Below are 17711 nucleotides of genomic sequence, written 5' to 3'. Positions count from 1 at the left end.
CGTCGTTCGCTAAAGTTCCCGGACAGGTGCCCGCACGTCCGATGGCCTCCATGGCGTATTCAACCTGGTACAAGCGACCTGCAAAACACAAGCGGTGAGAAACTGAGACTCTTTTCTGGGTGCTTGCACCACTGGGCCAAGAGAGTCAGCGGGAACCCTGACAGGCTCTACCCTCGAGTCCCTCTGTCGTTCTCTCGTGCTGCGCGTGATCGACCTGGTGACCATAATGACATCAAAACACAAGAGAGCATGAACTATACAAAAAGTGTCTTGACTTCCGCCCCACCCCCACCCCCACCCCCACCCCCCCAAAAGTCAAGCACTTAAAAATACTTTTGAGACAGATTCTACAATTCCTATTTTGCCTCCTGGAGAAAATATAGTGGTCCTGGAGTCATAGCTTCGAGACCGCAAAGGAAAATATATACCCATGACTCCCGTCCACTGAAAGTAACTCCTGCGTAAAACACATCCTGGCACCCAGAGTCCAGTGTGTAGCAGGGAACCGATCATTTCTTCCCACTCCCATTTTCTCACGCAGGTCTGTAAGCTGAGTACCAGACCCTTTGTCAGGCGATAGCTTACGGACGTGTGCGGAACTTACCGTGTGTTCTGAACTTTACGGCTCCTGTCAAAAGAAAGTAAGGTAAGATCCTTACTAAAACGAAAGTTACAACTGAAAAAGCATTTCCACGGCTTAAAACCGTTCCGTCCACCCCCTTCTTTGGCCGAGGTGAGGGACGCAAACACGATTTGACACAGGTGGAGACCGAGGCACCGGGGCTGGAGGGGAAAATCGAAAAAGCCCTTTTTTGAAAAAAAAAAAAACCAACGCAGAAAAGGAGCCCAAATGAGACGCGGTAGAGGCAGAAAGAGGGATGAGACCCTGCAGGTCCAAGAGGAAGAACTGGGGAAGGAGAAAGAACGGGGCGTCCAGGCGGAGCAGGAAGCTTCAGCAGAAAACACTGAGTCGGACGCCTCACGGGCAAGAGACAAACGGCCGAAGCTCAAAAAAAAAAAAAAGAAAAGAAAGAATCGCAGCCGCTCGAAAGCTAAGCCAGTATCCCGACCACGGAGTCCAGGAGGACGGACACGTGAAGAGGGGCAGAGGCTTCTCCCGGGAGGGCTGGGGTCCTGCATGCGGAAGGAGGCGGGGGGTTGGGGGTGGGGGCGTGGGGCGACCTCGGCCCCCAGAGCACATTTCCCAAATAGCGGAACACCAGACGAAGGCCGCAGGACCGGCGCGCCCAGACGAGATTTCTTAAAGGTGGGCCGGGGCCTCGGGGCCTGCCTGGCACTTTGGGAGGCGGTGACCTGCGACCAGGCCGCCGGAGAGTCCTCATCCCCATGCTCCACGCCGGCCGGCGCAGCCGGCACCCCCGCGGCGCCCGAAAGGCAGGTACTAACCGGAGAAGAAAAACTGGAATCGGGGGCTACACGAAGGGCCTCACGCCACAGGAAGAACCCACTATCGGACACACCCCGCCGAGTGTCCGCTGCCCATGTGGCCCACGCGCGTGCGCAGAACGATCTCGCGGGGTGGGGCAGGGGGCGGGGAGAACGGGCCGAAGATACGGAAGTCCTCCGGGGGCGGGGCCGAGGGCAAGGAAGCCCTTCGGGGGCGGAGACAAGGTGGCGGAAGACTCCCGGAAGCGGGGCGGGGCCGAACACCGGGAAGTCCTCTGGGGTGGGACCAACGTGGCGGAAGTGCGGCGGAAGGTCAGACCTCCCCGGAGGCGGCTCCTAAGCCCTCCGGGGGCGGGGACCAGGTGCCGGCGGCCTATCTGAAGCGGGGCGGGGGGCGGTGCAAGACCGTCCTCCACATCTTTCCAAACAGTACATTTCACTTACAGCGAGTTTACGCGGCGACACATTCAGCAGGCTATTTATATCGCCCTGCTTTTCTCCCCGCCAGGCCGGTCATATATCATGCTAAGTCCATCAACATTTCTTCTGAGAAGGAGCCAAGTCCATTTTTATTTCCTCTGGGAGATGCTGGGACTAGGTTCATTTGCATGCAGTTCATTTGCGTACGTCAAAAGTCCGGGTGGGCGTTCCAGCCGCCGCCAGGTTCTGATGCCAAAATCTTTGTCAAAAGCCAAAATCTCCGAGTGGCCAGCCTGCCACTGCCTCTCTGACCTCATCTCCTGCACTCCTCCCCAGGGGTCACTCGCCTCTAGCCACACGGGCCTCCTCGCTGCTCCGCAAACACACCGGCACACGCCAGCCTCGGGGCCTTTGCACTCGCGACAGTTCCCCGGCCTGACACACCCTCCCCGGGGTAGTCCCACGGCCCGGCCGCTTCTCGGGGACACCTTTCCAGACCATGCTATTCAGACCCCGACACGCCCTGTCCTCCTTCCCAGTGTATTCTTCTCCAAGCTTACCAACACCCAAGGAGCCGAGGCACAGGCTTGAATCTCTGTGAAGCTGCTACGTAGAAAAAAATACCGAGGCCACAGCTAGAACGGCAGCTTCGTAAAGCTTGGACGTACACTCTGCGTCCCTAGAGTGCCGCCGCCGCCGGGCGTCCCTAGAGTCGCGGAGAGGACAGAAGAAGAAATAGCTTAGCGGACGGCCCCCGAGCGATTTGACCTACAGAGGAGGATGGCATTGAATACAGAATGACATGCACACCTACCACACCCACTAACTGAGATATGGCGAGGCCAAACTGGATTTTTATCTTGTCATTCGTGGGTGTTCCACAGGACGGACCCATCTTTCGTCGCCTCGAAATCAATCCTTAAACAAGCCATCCTCATGTTTTGCAATAAAGAACGGTTCAGCTAATCCTGTCTAACAAATTTTTAAAAGTTAGCGTACCGGCTTCTCTCCTACAAATAACTTTTAAAAGTTCGTCATCATTAGTGAACCAAACTATTAGTTAGGCTATTATTAATAGTACTTTTAAGATGAAATATTAATACAATTCTTTGTGATCAATAAGGAACACTCCAGTTCAGATATGTTTTTAAGTTGAATCAGAGGACTCTCATGGAAATAGGCAGAGTTCCCTAAGAAGCACTCGGTACTTAGTACAGACTTATTTAACTTCCGAGTAACAGAAGCCTTTAAATGACCAGTTAGGGGGTTGCTTGACACACAATTTCAAACCTAGAAAACATGTAGGGAAGTAAAATAAACGTATCAACGGTAGATGTAAAAGAAACGTGCTTTAATTTCCATGTTTTTAGAAAAGACTTTATTGATGTATCTTTAGAGGGGAAGTGGGGAGAAATAGAGGGGGAGAAACATGAGTGTGTGGTCACTTCTCATGCACCCACACTGACTGGGGACCTGGCCTGCAACCCAGGCCTGTGCCCTGACTGGGACTCGAACCAGCAACCCTTTAGTTCACTCAATCCACGGAGCCACACCAGGCAGACATACATGATTTTAATATACAAAGATATACGAAGTACATAGTAGGTGCTCACTTTGTTGAATGCATACACGAATGAACACATGAGTCCATACCATCTGACAATTCCCTTTTCTTTCCAATATTCGGAGTTTCATCGTCGGTCGCGAAACAACTTTCACCTAGTTGCAGAAATTTGCTACTAAGGATGATGAGGCATTAGCCTGCGCTTCTTAAAATCGGAGACCTAGTCTTACTCAGATTTGAGTATGAAGAGAGGGGATAACAGCACGCTGGTTAAGAACACAGGATTTTCAGGTGGACGGCTTGGGTTCCTTCCAGCCTCTAACACCTGCTGTCTGACCTGAAAGCAAGTTACCTCCTTCTCTGCATATCAGTTTTGCCTTCTGTAAAACTGACCACGGTGAGGATGAAATAAAACTGTGCATGGAAGTGCCAGCACGGGGTCATTCTGATTATTCCACAAATGACTACTAGAGTAATGGTAACCGATAGACCTCCAAAGACACAAATACACAGAAATATTGCAACAAAAGCAGTCACTGCCTGCAGAGCTACTGATTCTGCCTGAAACCTCCCGGAGGGCCACTAAAGGTCGTTTCCCTACAGATCACCCGAGGAAAGGAACCTTGCAAAATACGAGGGAAGAGCTTGTCTGTGGAACTGGGCACTCTCTGCACAGTACAATGACAGTTCAATAAGAAGCTTCCCCAGAGTCTACACCCTTTAAAGCTAATAATGATAATTAGAAGAGCAACCTACTAATAGCACACAGATGACATATTTCAAAAAAAAAAAAAAAGTGAAGGGGTTCAAGCAGTGACGCACACTAAAAACAGTGTAAGAACAAAAACAAGAAGGTATTGGGCCGATAGTTAAAAATAAAAACAACACGGGCGAAAAACTGGGACAACCGTAAAAGAACAACAATTTAAAACAAGACCCAAAAATTGCCAATAACAAGAGACAAAGTAAACTGGATACATAAAAGGTATAAATAAGAAAAATGACATTAACACTCTGAGAGACTTAAGTTTTGGCTGTACAAATTCAATTTTAACTTTGAATATCATTTCTCTAGTACTGTCTCAAATTTGGGGACTTAGAAGAATGATTTACCTAAAAAATTTGGTGACTAAGGAAGGACAAAGGACTGAAAAGCTGAAAACCTTATTTTGAATACTTGGCACCACCACTCGTTTAGCTGTGAACCTGCACGTGCCACAATATCCTAACCTACATCAATATGGATATCTATTGGCACAATGTCAATAACTGTTAAAAGTGTATGGCAAGAACTCTTCAAGTCATTATATTTGAATATTTTATGTATGTTTGAATTTTTTAATTCTAGAAAATTAATAAGAAAGAATAACTTCTGCTTTGCTGCCTCACCGTTGTGCAGAAAAAATTAAATAAGCTACATTATCTTACTAAGTCAGGTAGTATCTAGGTAGTTTGCCATTCTTTTTTTTTTTTTTTTTTTTTAACCCCCGCTACGACTACTCACACTTAGTGTGCTGGGACAGACGTGCGCTCTGCACAGTCTCCCGCTGGCCTTACTCCTCGCTTTCGAGGTTCCTACAGCCACCCCGAAAGAGCACTGGGCCTGATGATGGGGTACATACGAAGCGTTTCTGGAAACCTGTTAGCTCTTCTGAAGCTCCATCCAGGAAGGCTGAGTCTATTAAAGATAGAAGCCTGTTAACCCTAGGCTCATTAACGCTAAACCTATCAACCCTGAGCCTAGCCATCTAGCCCTATCCGTACAATGGACTCGGTGAGCTTCCCTTAGCTGTAATTCCCAGAGTTCCCCACAGGAGGGCAGCACTGGGACAGACGGGGAGCCACAGCCGGCAAGCACACTGACAGGTTGATGGAAGAGTTCCTCTGGAGCGCACAGGAGCAGGTGAAGCGCGTTGAGTTCAGTGGACTTAAGTGGCTTCTTGGCAATCCCAGAGCCTGGCGTCTGAATCGAGAGGTGATGATTTGCACTTTCTAAAAAAGTCTGAGCACCATCAGATTAAGTAAATGTTGAGTTTACTATTGTAATTTGATACCGTAAACCTCTCCATAGAATTGCGGAGGACGTGTAAGACCTTCGGGAGCAGGACAGAGGACCCCGAAGTCCCGGGGCGGGGGGGGGCAGGGAAGGGGACGCGGCAGTTCTTCGGGGGTGGGGACAGGGTGGCGGAAGACTCCCGGAAGCGAGGCGAGGCCGAACACCCGGAAGACCTTCGGGGTGGGACCAAGATGGCGGGGCAGGCTGCTTAGACCTTCGGGGGTCGGGCCTCGGCTGCGAGAGACCTCCTAGGGCGGGAACAAGATGGCGGGTCCGCTGCAAGCGGAAGTCGCCCGGAAGTCCTCTGGGGTGGGACCGGGAGGGCGGAAGTGTCCCGGAAGTGCGGCGGAAGGTCAGACTTCCCGGAAGCGGCTCCTAAGTCCTCCAGGGGCGGGGCCGAGGTGCCGGCAGCCTGTCGGAAGCGGGGCGGAGGGTGTGTAAGACCTTTGGGAGCAGGATAGAGGACCCCGAAGTGCCAGTGCGTGGCAGGGAAGGGGACGCGCTAGTTCTAGTTCTTCGGGGGCGGGGACAGGGTGGCGGAAGACACCCGGAAGCGGCGCGAGGCCGAACACCCGGAAGACCTTCGGGGTGGGACCAAGATGGCGGGGCAGGCTGCGTAGACCTTCGGGGGTTGGGCCCCGGCTGCGTGAGACCTCCTAGGGCGGGAACAAGATGGCGGGTCCACCGCAAGCGGAAGTCACCCGGAAGTCCTTTGGGGTCGGACCGGGAGGGCGGAAGTGTCCCGGAAGTGCGGCGGAAGGTCAGACTTCCCGGAAGCGGCTCCTAAGTCCTCCAGGGGCGGGGCCGCGGTGCCGGCAGCCTGTCGGAAGCGGGGCGGAGGGTGTGTAAGACCTTCGGGAGCAGGATAGAGGACCCCGAAGTGCCAGTGCGTGGCAGGGAAGGGGACGCGCTAGTTCTAGTTCTTCGGGGGCGGGGACAGGGTGGCGGAAGACACCCGGAAGCGGCGCGAGGCCGAACACCCGGAAGACCTTCGGGGTGGGACCAAGATGGCGGGGCAGGCTGCGTAGACCTTCGGGGGTTGGGCCTCGGCTGCGTGAGACCTCCTAGGGCGGGAACAAGATGGCGGGCCCGCCGCAAGCGGAAGTCGCCCGGAAGTCCTCTGGGGTGGGACCGGGAGGGCGGAAGTGTCCCGGAAGTGCGGCGGAAGGTCAGACTTCCCGGAGGCGGCTCCTAAGTCCTCCAGGGGCGGGGCCGAGGTGGCGGCAGCCTGTCGGAAGCGGGGCGGAGGGAGTGTAAGATCTTCGGGAGCAGGCTAGAGGGCCCCGAAGTCCCACGGGGACAGGGAAGAGGACGGGGTAGTTCTTCGGGGGCGGGAGACACAGAGTGCAGAGAGGAGAGCATTCCAGAGAGGGTGAGGGACAGACAGAGGGCGGTCCAGAGGGGGGCGGGGGTCCAGGACAGAGCATCAGCAACAAGGCAGTGGCGAGTTGCAGGTCAGAATGAAGAAAGTGGACTTTATTCTCAGGACGAGGGAAAGCAGGGGCTGATTCGGGTTTATATAGAACATACTATTTGTGTGTGTGTGTAGCGGGCTGGGGGGGGGGGCGGTGTCCTCTTAAAGCCAAAGAATACGACAGTGCAAATACAAAATTGGGCATCAAATTGAAAATCAGAATGAGAAACCTCACCAAATCACCGCAGTGGTTCGATGAGCCGACATACCCGTAAGGCACCCCCCCGCCGGCGTTTCCGGCATCACGAGACCTGAATCCCCAGATGGTAACTGCACACACCTTAAGGATGAAGTTTGCCACAGACGAGCTTCTGACTTGGCCCATGTCAAGCCCTGTTCCTCTCCCACTGTCCGGGAACTTCCAACGATGGTGACAACTTCTGTTCCTATGCCTTCCTGTCACTATACTGGGTATGCAGGCTCAGCGGGTGGGTGAGGAACACGTCCCGAGAGCCATTTCGACCCTGAGGTGAGTAACAATAACCTCACTACACATGGAAGTATCTGCGAACAAGTATGTTCCGCTGCAGAAACAGACGGTAGCGCTTATTAACTGCAGGTAGAAGACCTTACTTTTGCCGACTTTACAAAAAGCACGAGCACGGAACACATTGTGAGGGTCCCTTCCCAGGCCTCGGGAGCGAGGGGTCCTGAAGCTTAAGCTTCGCTCACTTCGCAGCAGATCTGTGAAATTCTCGCATGGGGAACCGACGGAAGGGTTCAATGTGCTCTGAGGAGAGCTGGAGGGGACAAGTGTGGGAGGCTGGCACTGCGGCGGTGGCCCTGGAGCCTTCCTGGGATGAGACCAGGGCCCCACCCCCCACCCCCCCCACCCCCGCCTCAGCCAAGACCGACTGCTCTCGTCTGCGGCCCCTTTTCCTCTGTGGCCATAATCTCTCCTGCACAGGAGCTGCCACGCGCCCGCCGTGGGCCTGCCGCGGCGTCCGCAGCTGTCATCCCCCCGCCCGTCTGGTCTGGGTCGGCTCAGCCCACGGTCGTTCTTAAACCAACCGCTGGAGACGGAGAGAGGGCACACCCGGCTACCCCGAGGGATGTGCCACCTGGGTCAGAGGAACAGACAAACGCATTGTAAGAACCGTAGGTAAGGGGAAAGGTAAACTCGAGTTCTCTCTCGGGAGTAGAGGGGGAGAGGGAAATGGGATCTGAGGGATCCAGAGGTGCTCAGAAGCACTGATGACCGATTACTGTAGCGGGTGCAGGGCTTGCACTGTAAACGGGCCTTTCACGTGTTTTCGGAGCGGTTTGCGTGAACGCGTGTGTGTATACGTGTGCACGCACACACTTCCGGTCCTAGGAAGAGCCATCGGTGTCGATGGCTGGCAACAGGTACAAGAACGTGATTCCCACAGAGGCCGAGGGCCACGGGTTCTCCAAGACGGTAGGGACACAGCAAGGGAGGCCTTCAGGGCACAGGTCCCATCTTTCCCTGCTGATGACACTCGCACCCACCGACTTTAGCCTCTTGTGTCCCGGCACCTCCAGGGCTGCCCCAGGACACTGAAGCATGAAGGATCACAGACCCACTAACCCCGGTGAACAACAGTGACTGCTACAGACAATTCTCCTTCACCGTTTCCATTCTTACCGAGTTTTATTCCCAGAAAAGGGGGGAGGGGGGGTAGAAAGGCCCATGAAGAGCAGTCACCGCTCAACTTACAGAAAGGCGAGGCCCCGATCAGAGGCTGCCATCCCTCTTTCCCACCGTCCGGGTTCAAAAGCCAACACGTGCTCACTGTGGAAGAGGGCGGCTGAAATGGGGCTCAAAAGATTTATAAGACCCCCAATTCTGTCTTCCACGCATCCTTTTCTTTTTGTTCTTTTTCTTTCTTCTCACGCTCAGCCTTAGCTTCTTCTTCCTCGTGTCTTCTGATCAGCTGTTCCACTTCCTTCTGTCCGAGGACTCCGATGACCGTCTTTCCATTCTCTCTGGTCGGCGTGGCAATTTCCACTGGGGGCAAACACACACACGCACGGCTGCGTTATAGCAATCACAGGTGCTAAAGTTGTTGCAGCTACCTTCAAATACCGTTTACATTCATCGCCGTTGCAAAATCACGTTAGGTACCTATCGCTAGGTTTTACAGCAGCACAGAAATACTCACGGCGCCGTTATTGCCAATGCGTGCGGCCTTCCATCCCCCGTAATTTCCGCTCGGGTCGCTCCGATAGAGCTGAAAGCCGTAACGCTTATCCCAGCCAATGGACAGCAGCGAGACGCCAAAGGCACGTTTTTCCCTTTAACCAAGAAAAGAGGACCGTCAAGCACATCGGCCGCCCAAAGGCAGTATCGCTACAGTCACTCGAGCTCCCCGAACGTAGCTGAAGCACCTTTCTTGTGAAGCTGAGCATTCGTAAGTGGCTCTGTTCTGGCCACCACAGACTAAGGCCCACCAAAACGTCCACTTGCTTCGGGGAGATGGGCACAGCCAGGAGACGGAGTTAAGACCCGGAGGACCGCTACTCCGCGCTGAGTTTAATTATTAGGTAAGAAAAGCAATCGGTTTCCAGACTTAAAAAGGCTATTTCTGCCTCTCGATGGTCTATTAATAAAACATATGATAATACATATCGCGGAAACCACGAAGCGCAAATGTACAAAAAGTTCTTCACTTACTTTTCAATTTCTTTTTACCATCTCATAAAAAAATTATTACCTAGAAAATGTCTCCCCTTTCTGGAATAAATATGCCCCAGATTTCCTACCTCCAAACTGCGCGTACGCTTGTTTGATATCACAGAGCGCTGTCACCAACTGCTCACGAGGAATTGGCTCCCGATACTGTAATAAATAAATACCTAGGATGAAAACACTGGCATAGTCATCATTTTTTCCTAAGACACAAAAATCTAAGCAAAACATATTCTGGACATAAACCTGCGCCATGGGGGGACATTGACAGTCACCTGTCACTTGAAAGGGGAGCAGGGGAATGTCAACATCCTAACAATCTTATGACCATAGCATTTTATAAGTTCGGGTTAGAAAAAAGAAGCAATTTTCAATTAATAAATCTGCGATGACTCTCATCTTGGCAAAAACGAGTTCTCCTTAGAGATGTCAAGCAAACTGACTTATCTGATCGTCAGTCACACTCTCTCTGACCATACCTTTGGGCAATGAGCCTCAGTTCGTTGGTCAGAACGTTAGCGTCAGAAGTTACGCCGGCCACGGTGCAAGCCATGCCCCTGGAGGAAGAAAAAAAAAAAAATGTATTCATGTGTCTGCAAGCAGAGCAGGTGTCTGAGAGGGCCTTTAAGAAGTATTTGCAAAGCCCCGAGTTCCATGATAAGTTTACCATGCTCGCGTCAATGCTCTGGTTTTCTTCTGAACAGACAGAAACTACAGAAGGTTTATCTTTGCGGGACAAACCTGACGTCGTTTATGATATGAAAGATACACAGCGCCCCCTCCAGTTCTTCGATAGGCGTATTCAGCGCCACGACGCCGAACAGGGCGAGAGAAGGAGCACTAGGAAGCTAAAGCAAGTCCCGAGAGGGTCCAGAAGGAAGACAGAGGTTTTGCCAGAGGGGAAGAAAAACTACCCCCACTCCTGGGTCATCGGTATTCTCACCTCCAAAGGCCTGGCTGGCCGGGGCGGAGGGAGGGGGCTCAGGGGCTAGGCTCCCAGGAAAGGCGCCTTTCCTTTCTTTGCTGCCGCTCCCCGAGGGCTGCGCTGGCTCCCCTAGAGCTGGCACCCTCTGTCACCTGCTGTCACTACACCTCCGCAAGCCTGCCGGCTGCCGAGCGGCCCGTGGCCCGGCGGTGACTCTGGAGGGATGACGCTTCCTTGGACACGCATCCAAAGGCCCTAGAACCGGCACCCGCCTCGTCCCCCACTCAGGGGGGAAGTCTCTGACGGGCAAACCCAGTGCCCCGCCGGCTAGGAGTCCCGCACGCCCAACGACGCGAAACTGACGGGGCTCATCGAAACTGTTCCCAGACCTCCAGGGGTAAGATTCGGGACACTTCCACACAATTCCCGAGTAGCCGTTCTGAACACTCGGGGAGCCTGCCACGTGTCAGACCCTGCGCCAGTGTATTTCACTCGTGTTACTCTAGTTCATTAAACGGCCACCACCACTCGAGGCGGCACCGAAGCCCAGAGAAGGAAAGCAACGGGTGCGAGGTCACACAGACTTAACCCAGATCTGCACACCTACCACGCCTGTACTCCGAACGGTATAGAATAGTTTCTCCGCCTAGGCCTTGGCCCTGCACGTCAAAAGCATAACGCATCGTCCTAAGCCTCAAGGAAGTTTCAAATAAGAATCAAAAGTGTCCACCGGTAAAGGCACAATAACAAGCGTTCGCTTCAAGTTTACTACGGCACACGGGCCAGCCCTCCCGAAATACGTGCGATCCTACGTATGTGAGCACGTGAGATATTGAAACCCTCTCCCCCCTGTGAGCTCACTTACTCATCATCGAGCTTATAAATCTTTTCAGGGACAACAACTTCATCAAGCAGCTCGTGGATGTTGCGTCGCTCTGGTGCAAGCCAAACACCGTCGTTCGCTAAAGTTCCCGGACAGGTGCCCGCACGTCCGATGGCCTCCATGGCGTATTCAACCTGGTACAAGCGACCTGCAAAACACAAGCGGTGAGAAACCGAGACTCCCTTCTGGGTGCTTGCACCACTGGGCCAAGAGAGTCAGCGGGAACCCTGACAGGCTCTACCCTCGAGTCCCTCTGTCGTTCTCTCGTGCTGCGCGTGATCGACCTGGTGACCATAATGACATCAAAACACAAGAGAGCATGAACTATACAAAAAGTGTCTTGACTTCCGCCCCACCCCCACCCCCACCCCCACCCCCCCAAAAGTCAAGCACTTAAAAATACTTTTGAGACAGATTCTACAATTCCTATTTTGCCTCCTGGAGAAAATATAGTGGTCCTGGAGTCATAGCTTCGAGACCGCAAAGGAAAATATATACCCATGACTCCCGTCCACTGAAAGTAACTCCTGCGTAAAACACATCCTGGCACCCAGAGTCCAGTGTGTAGCAGGGAACCGATCATTTCTTCCCACTCCCATTTTCTCACGCAGGTCTGTAAGCTGAGTACCAGACCCTTTGTCAGGCGATAGCTTACGGACGTGTGCGGAACTTACCGTGTGTTCTGAACTTTACGGCTCCTGTCAAAAGAAAGTAAGGTAAGATCCTTACTAAAACGAAAGTTACAACTGAAAAAGCATTTCCACGGCTTAAAACCGTTCCGTCCACCCCCTTCTTTGGCCGAGGTGAGGGACGCAAACACGATTTGACACAGGTGGAGACCGAGGCACCGGGGCTGGAGGGGAAAATCGAAAAAGCCCTTTTTTGAAAAAAAAAAAAACCAACGCAGAAAAGGAGCCCAAATGAGACGCGGTAGAGGCAGAAAGAGGGATGAGACCCTGCAGGTCCAAGAGGAAGAACTGGGGAAGGAGAAAGAACGGGGCGTCCAGGCGGAGCAGGAAGCTTCAGCAGAAAACACTGAGTCGGACGCCTCACGGGCAAGAGACAAACGGCCGAAGCTCAAAAAAAAAAAAAAGAAAAGAAAGAATCGCAGCCGCTCGAAAGCTAAGCCAGTATCCCGACCACGGAGTCCAGGAGGACGGACACGTGAAGAGGGGCAGAGGCTTCTCCCGGGAGGGCTGGGGTCCTGCATGCGGAAGGAGGCGGGGGGTTGGGGGTGGGGGCGTGGGGCGACCTCGGCCCCCAGAGCACATTTCCCAAATAGCGGAACACCAGACGAAGGCCGCAGGACCGGCGCGCCCAGACGAGATTTCTTAAAGGTGGGCCGGGGCCTCGGGGCCTGCCTGGCACTTTGGGAGGCGGTGACCTGCGACCAGGCCGCCGGAGAGTCCTCATCCCCATGCTCCACGCCGGCCGGCGCAGCCGGCACCCCCGCGGCGCCCGAAAGGCAGGTACTAACCGGAGAAGAAAAACTGGAATCGGGGGCTACACGAAGGGCCTCACGCCACAGGAAGAACCCACTATCGGACACACCCCGCCGAGTGTCCGCTGCCCATGTGGCCCACGCGCGTGCGCAGAACGATCTCGCGGGGTGGGGCAGGGGGCGGGGAGAACGGGCCGAAGATACGGAAGTCCTCCGGGGGCGGGGCCGAGGGCAAGGAAGCCCTTCGGGGGCGGAGACAAGGTGGCGGAAGACTCCCGGAAGCGGGGCGGGGCCGAACACCGGGAAGTCCTCTGGGGTGGGACCAACGTGGCGGAAGTGCGGCGGAAGGTCAGACCTCCCCGGAGGCGGCTCCTAAGCCCTCCGGGGGCGGGGACCAGGTGCCGGCGGCCTATCTGAAGCGGGGCGGGGGGCGGTGCAAGACCGTCCTCCACATCTTTCCAAACAGTACATTTCACTTACAGCGAGTTTACGCGGCGACACATTCAGCAGGCTATTTATATCGCCCTGCTTTTCTCCCCGCCAGGCCGGTCATATATCATGCTAAGTCCATCAACATTTCTTCTGAGAAGGAGCCAAGTCCATTTTTATTTCCTCTGGGAGATGCTGGGACTAGGTTCATTTGCATGCAGTTCATTTGCGTACGTCAAAAGTCCGGGTGGGCGTTCCAGCCGCCGCCAGGTTCTGATGCCAAAATCTTTGTCAAAAGCCAAAATCTCCGAGTGGCCAGCCTGCCACTGCCTCTCTGACCTCATCTCCTGCACTCCTCCCCAGGGGTCACTCGCCTCTAGCCACACGGGCCTCCTCGCTGCTCCGCAAACACACCGGCACACGCCAGCCTCGGGGCCTTTGCACTCGCGACAGTTCCCCGGCCTGACACACCCTCCCCGGGGTAGTCCCACGGCCCGGCCGCTTCTCGGGGACACCTTTCCAGACCATGCTATTCAGACCCCGACACGCCCTGTCCTCCTTCCCAGTGTATTCTTCTCCAAGCTTACCAACACCCAAGGAGCCGAGGCACAGGCTTGAATCTCTGTGAAGCTGCTACGTAGAAAAAAATACCGAGGCCACAGCTAGAACGGCAGCTTCGTAAAGCTTGGACGTACACTCTGCGTCCCTAGAGTGCCGCCGCCGCCGGGCGTCCCTAGAGTCGCGGAGAGGACAGAAGAAGAAATAGCTTAGCGGACGGCCCCCGAGCGATTTGACCTACAGAGGAGGATGGCATTGAATACAGAATGACATGCACACCTACCACACCCACTAACTGAGATATGGCGAGGCCAAACTGGATTTTTATCTTGTCATTCGTGGGTGTTCCACAGGACGGACCCATCTTTCGTCGCCTCGAAATCAATCCTTAAACAAGCCATCCTCATGTTTTGCAATAAAGAACGGTTCAGCTAATCCTGTCTAACAAATTTTTAAAAGTTAGCGTACCGGCTTCTCTCCTACAAATAACTTTTAAAAGTTCGTCATCATTAGTGAACCAAACTATTAGTTAGGCTATTATTAATAGTACTTTTAAGATGAAATATTAATACAATTCTTTGTGATCAATAAGGAACACTCCAGTTCAGATATGTTTTTAAGTTGAATCAGAGGACTCTCATGGAAATAGGCAGAGTTCCCTAAGAAGCACTCGGTACTTAGTACAGACTTATTTAACTTCCGAGTAACAGAAGCCTTTAAATGACCAGTTAGGGGGTTGCTTGACACACAATTTCAAACCTAGAAAACATGTAGGGAAGTAAAATAAACGTATCAACGGTAGATGTAAAAGAAACGTGCTTTAATTTCCATGTTTTTAGAAAAGACTTTATTGATGTATCTTTAGAGGGGAAGTGGGGAGAAATAGAGGGGGAGAAACATGAGTGTGTGGTCACTTCTCATGCACCCACACTGACTGGGGACCTGGCCTGCAACCCAGGCCTGTGCCCTGACTGGGAATCGAACCAGCAACCCTTTAGTTCACTCAATCCACGGAGCCACACCAGGCAGACATACATGATTTTAATATACAAAGATATACGAAGTACATAGTAGGTGCTCACTTTGTTGAATGCATACACGAATGAACACATGAGTCCATACCATCTGACAATTCCCTTTTCTTTCCAATATTCGGAGTTTCATCGTCGGTCGCGAAACAACTTTCACCTAGTTGCAGAAATTTGCTACTAAGGATGATGAGGCATTAGCCTGCGCTTCTTAAAATCGGAGACCTAGTCTTACTCAGATTTGAGTATGAAGAGAGGGGATAACAGCACGCTGGTTAAGAACACAGGATTTTCAGGTGGACGGCTTGGGTTCCTTCCAGCCTCTAACACCTGCTGTCTGACCTGAAAGCAAGTTACCTCCTTCTCTGCATATCAGTTTTGCCTTCTGTAAAACTGACCACGGTGAGGATGAAATAAAACTGTGCATGGAAGTGCCAGCACGGGGTCATTCTGATTATTCCACAAATGACTACTAGAGTAATGGTAACCGATAGACCTCCAAAGACACAAATACACAGAAATATTGCAACAAAAGCAGTCACTGCCTGCAGAGCTACTGATTCTGCCTGAAACCTCCCGGAGGGCCACTAAAGGTCGTTTCCCTACAGATCACCCGAGGAAAGGAACCTTGCAAAATACGAGGGAAGAGCTTGTCTGTGGAACTGGGCACTCTCTGCACAGTACAATGACAGTTCAATAAGAAGCTTCCCCAGAGTCTACACCCTTTAAAGCTAATAATGATAATTAGAAGAGCAACCTACTAATAGCACACAGATGACATATTTCAAAAAAAAAAAAAAAGTGAAGGGGTTCAAGCAGTGACGCACACTAAAAACAGTGTAAGAACAAAAACAAGAAGGTATTGGGCCGATAGTTAAAAATAAAAACAACACGGGCGAAAAACTGGGACAACCGTAAAAGAACAACAATTTAAAACAAGACCCAAAAATTGCCAATAACAAGAGACAAAGTAAACTGGATACATAAAAGGTATAAATAAGAAAAATGACATTAACACTCTGAGAGACTTAAGTTTTGGCTGTACAAATTCAATTTTAACTTTGAATATCATTTCTCTAGTACTGTCTCAAATTTGGGGACTTAGAAGAATGATTTACCTAAAAAATTTGGTGACTAAGGAAGGACAAAGGACTGAAAAGCTGAAAACCTTATTTTGAATACTTGGCACCACCACTCGTTTAGCTGTGAACCTGCACGTGCCACAATATCCTAACCTACATCAATATGGATATCTATTGGCACAATGTCAATAACTGTTAAAAGTGTATGGCAAGAACTCTTCAAGTCATTATATTTGAATATTTTATGTATGTTTGAATTTTTTAATTCTAGAAAATTAATAAGAAAGAATAACTTCTGCTTTGCTGCCTCACCGTTGTGCAGAAAAAATTAAATAAGCTACATTATCTTACTAAGTCAGGTAGTATCTAGGTAGTTTGCCATTCTTTTTTTTTTTTTTTTTTTTTAACCCCCGCTACGACTACTCACACTTAGTGTGCTGGGACAGACGTGCGCTCTGCACAGTCTCCCGCTGGCCTTACTCCTCGCTTTCGAGGTTCCTACAGCCACCCCGAAAGAGCACTGGGCCTGATGATGGGGTACATACGAAGCGTTTCTGGAAACCTGTTAGCTCTTCTGAAGCTCCATCCAGGAAGGCTGAGTCTATTAAAGATAGAAGCCTGTTAACCCTAGGCTCATTAACGCTAAACCTATCAACCCTGAGCCTAGCCATCTAGCCCTATCCGTACAATGGACTCGGTGAGCTTCCCTTAGCTGTAATTCCCAGAGTTCCCCACAGGAGGGCAGCACTGGGACAGACGGGGAGCCACAGCCGGCAAGCACACTGACAGGTTGATGGAAGAGTTCCTCTGGAGCGCACAGGAGCAGGTGAAGCGCGTTGAGTTCAGTGGACTTAAGTGGCTTCTTGGCAATCCCAGAGCCTGGTGTCTGAATCGAGAGGTGATGATTTGCACTTTCTAAAAAAGTCTGAGCACCATCAGATTAAGTAAATGTTGAGTTTACTATTGTAATTTGATACCGTAAACCTCTCCATAGAATTGCGGAGGACGTGTAAGACCTTCGGGAGCAGGACAGAGGACCCCGAAGTCCCGGGGCGGGGGGGGGCAGGGAAGGGGACGCGGCAGTTCTTCGGGGGCGGGGACAGGGTGGCGGAAGACTCCCGGAAGCGAGGCGAGGCCGAACACCCGGAAGACCTTCGGGGTGGGACCAAGATGGCGGGGCAGGCTGCTTAGACCTTCGGGGGTCGGGCCTCGGCTGCGAGAGACCTCCTAGGGCGGGAACAAGATGGCGGGTCCGCTGCAAGCGGAAGTCGCCCGGAAGTCCTCTGGGGTGGGACCGGGAGGGCGGAAGTGTCCCGGAAGTGCGGCGGAAGGTCAGACTTCCCGGAAGCGGCTCCTAAGTCTTCCAGGGGCGGGGGCGAGGTGCCGGAACGCTATCGGAGGATGTGTAAGACCTTCGGGAGCAGGATAGAGGACCCCGAAGTCCTGGGGCGGGGGTGGGGCAGGGAAGGGGACGCGGCAGTTCTCCGGGGGCGGGGACAGGGTGGCGGAAGACTCCCGGAAGCGGGGCGAGGCCGAACACCCGGAAGACCTTCGGGGTGGGACCAAGATGGCGGGGCAGGCTGCGTAGACCTTCGGGGGTTGGGCCACGGCTGCGTGAGACCTTCTAGGGCGGGAACAAGATGGCGGGTCCGCCGCAAGCGGAAGTCGCCCGGAAGTCCTCTGGGGTGGGACCGGGAGGGCGGAAGTGTCCCGGAAGTGCGGCGGAAGGTCAGACTTCCCGGAAGCGGCTCCTAAGTCCTCCAGGGGCGGGGCCGAGGTGCCGGCAGCCTGTCG

At 52.8% G+C, this 17711-nt stretch overlaps 1 long non-coding RNA gene across 1 annotated transcript; it reads right to left on the bottom strand.

The window, feature by feature from the left end:
* Positions 1-8452: 8452 nt before the first annotated feature.
* Positions 8453-10123, bottom strand: LOC149992221 (uncharacterized). The gene is made up of 3 exons (XR_016508490.1): positions 10051-10123; positions 9646-9721; positions 8453-8890 (listed from the first exon to the last, which is right to left on the bottom strand). It is a non-coding gene; the product is annotated as an uncharacterized LOC149992221 (long non-coding RNA).
* Between the last annotated feature and the right edge of the window lie 7588 nt (positions 10124-17711).

This window comes from Furipterus horrens, unplaced genomic scaffold (genome assembly GCF_987537825.1).
Source record: "Furipterus horrens unplaced genomic scaffold, mFurHor1.1.pri manual_scaffold_16, whole genome shotgun sequence".
Taxonomy (NCBI): domain Eukaryota; kingdom Metazoa; phylum Chordata; class Mammalia; order Chiroptera; family Furipteridae; genus Furipterus; species Furipterus horrens.
The sequence above is the reverse complement of the archived record's forward strand: the minus strand, read 5'-3'. Positions and strand labels throughout refer to the sequence as shown.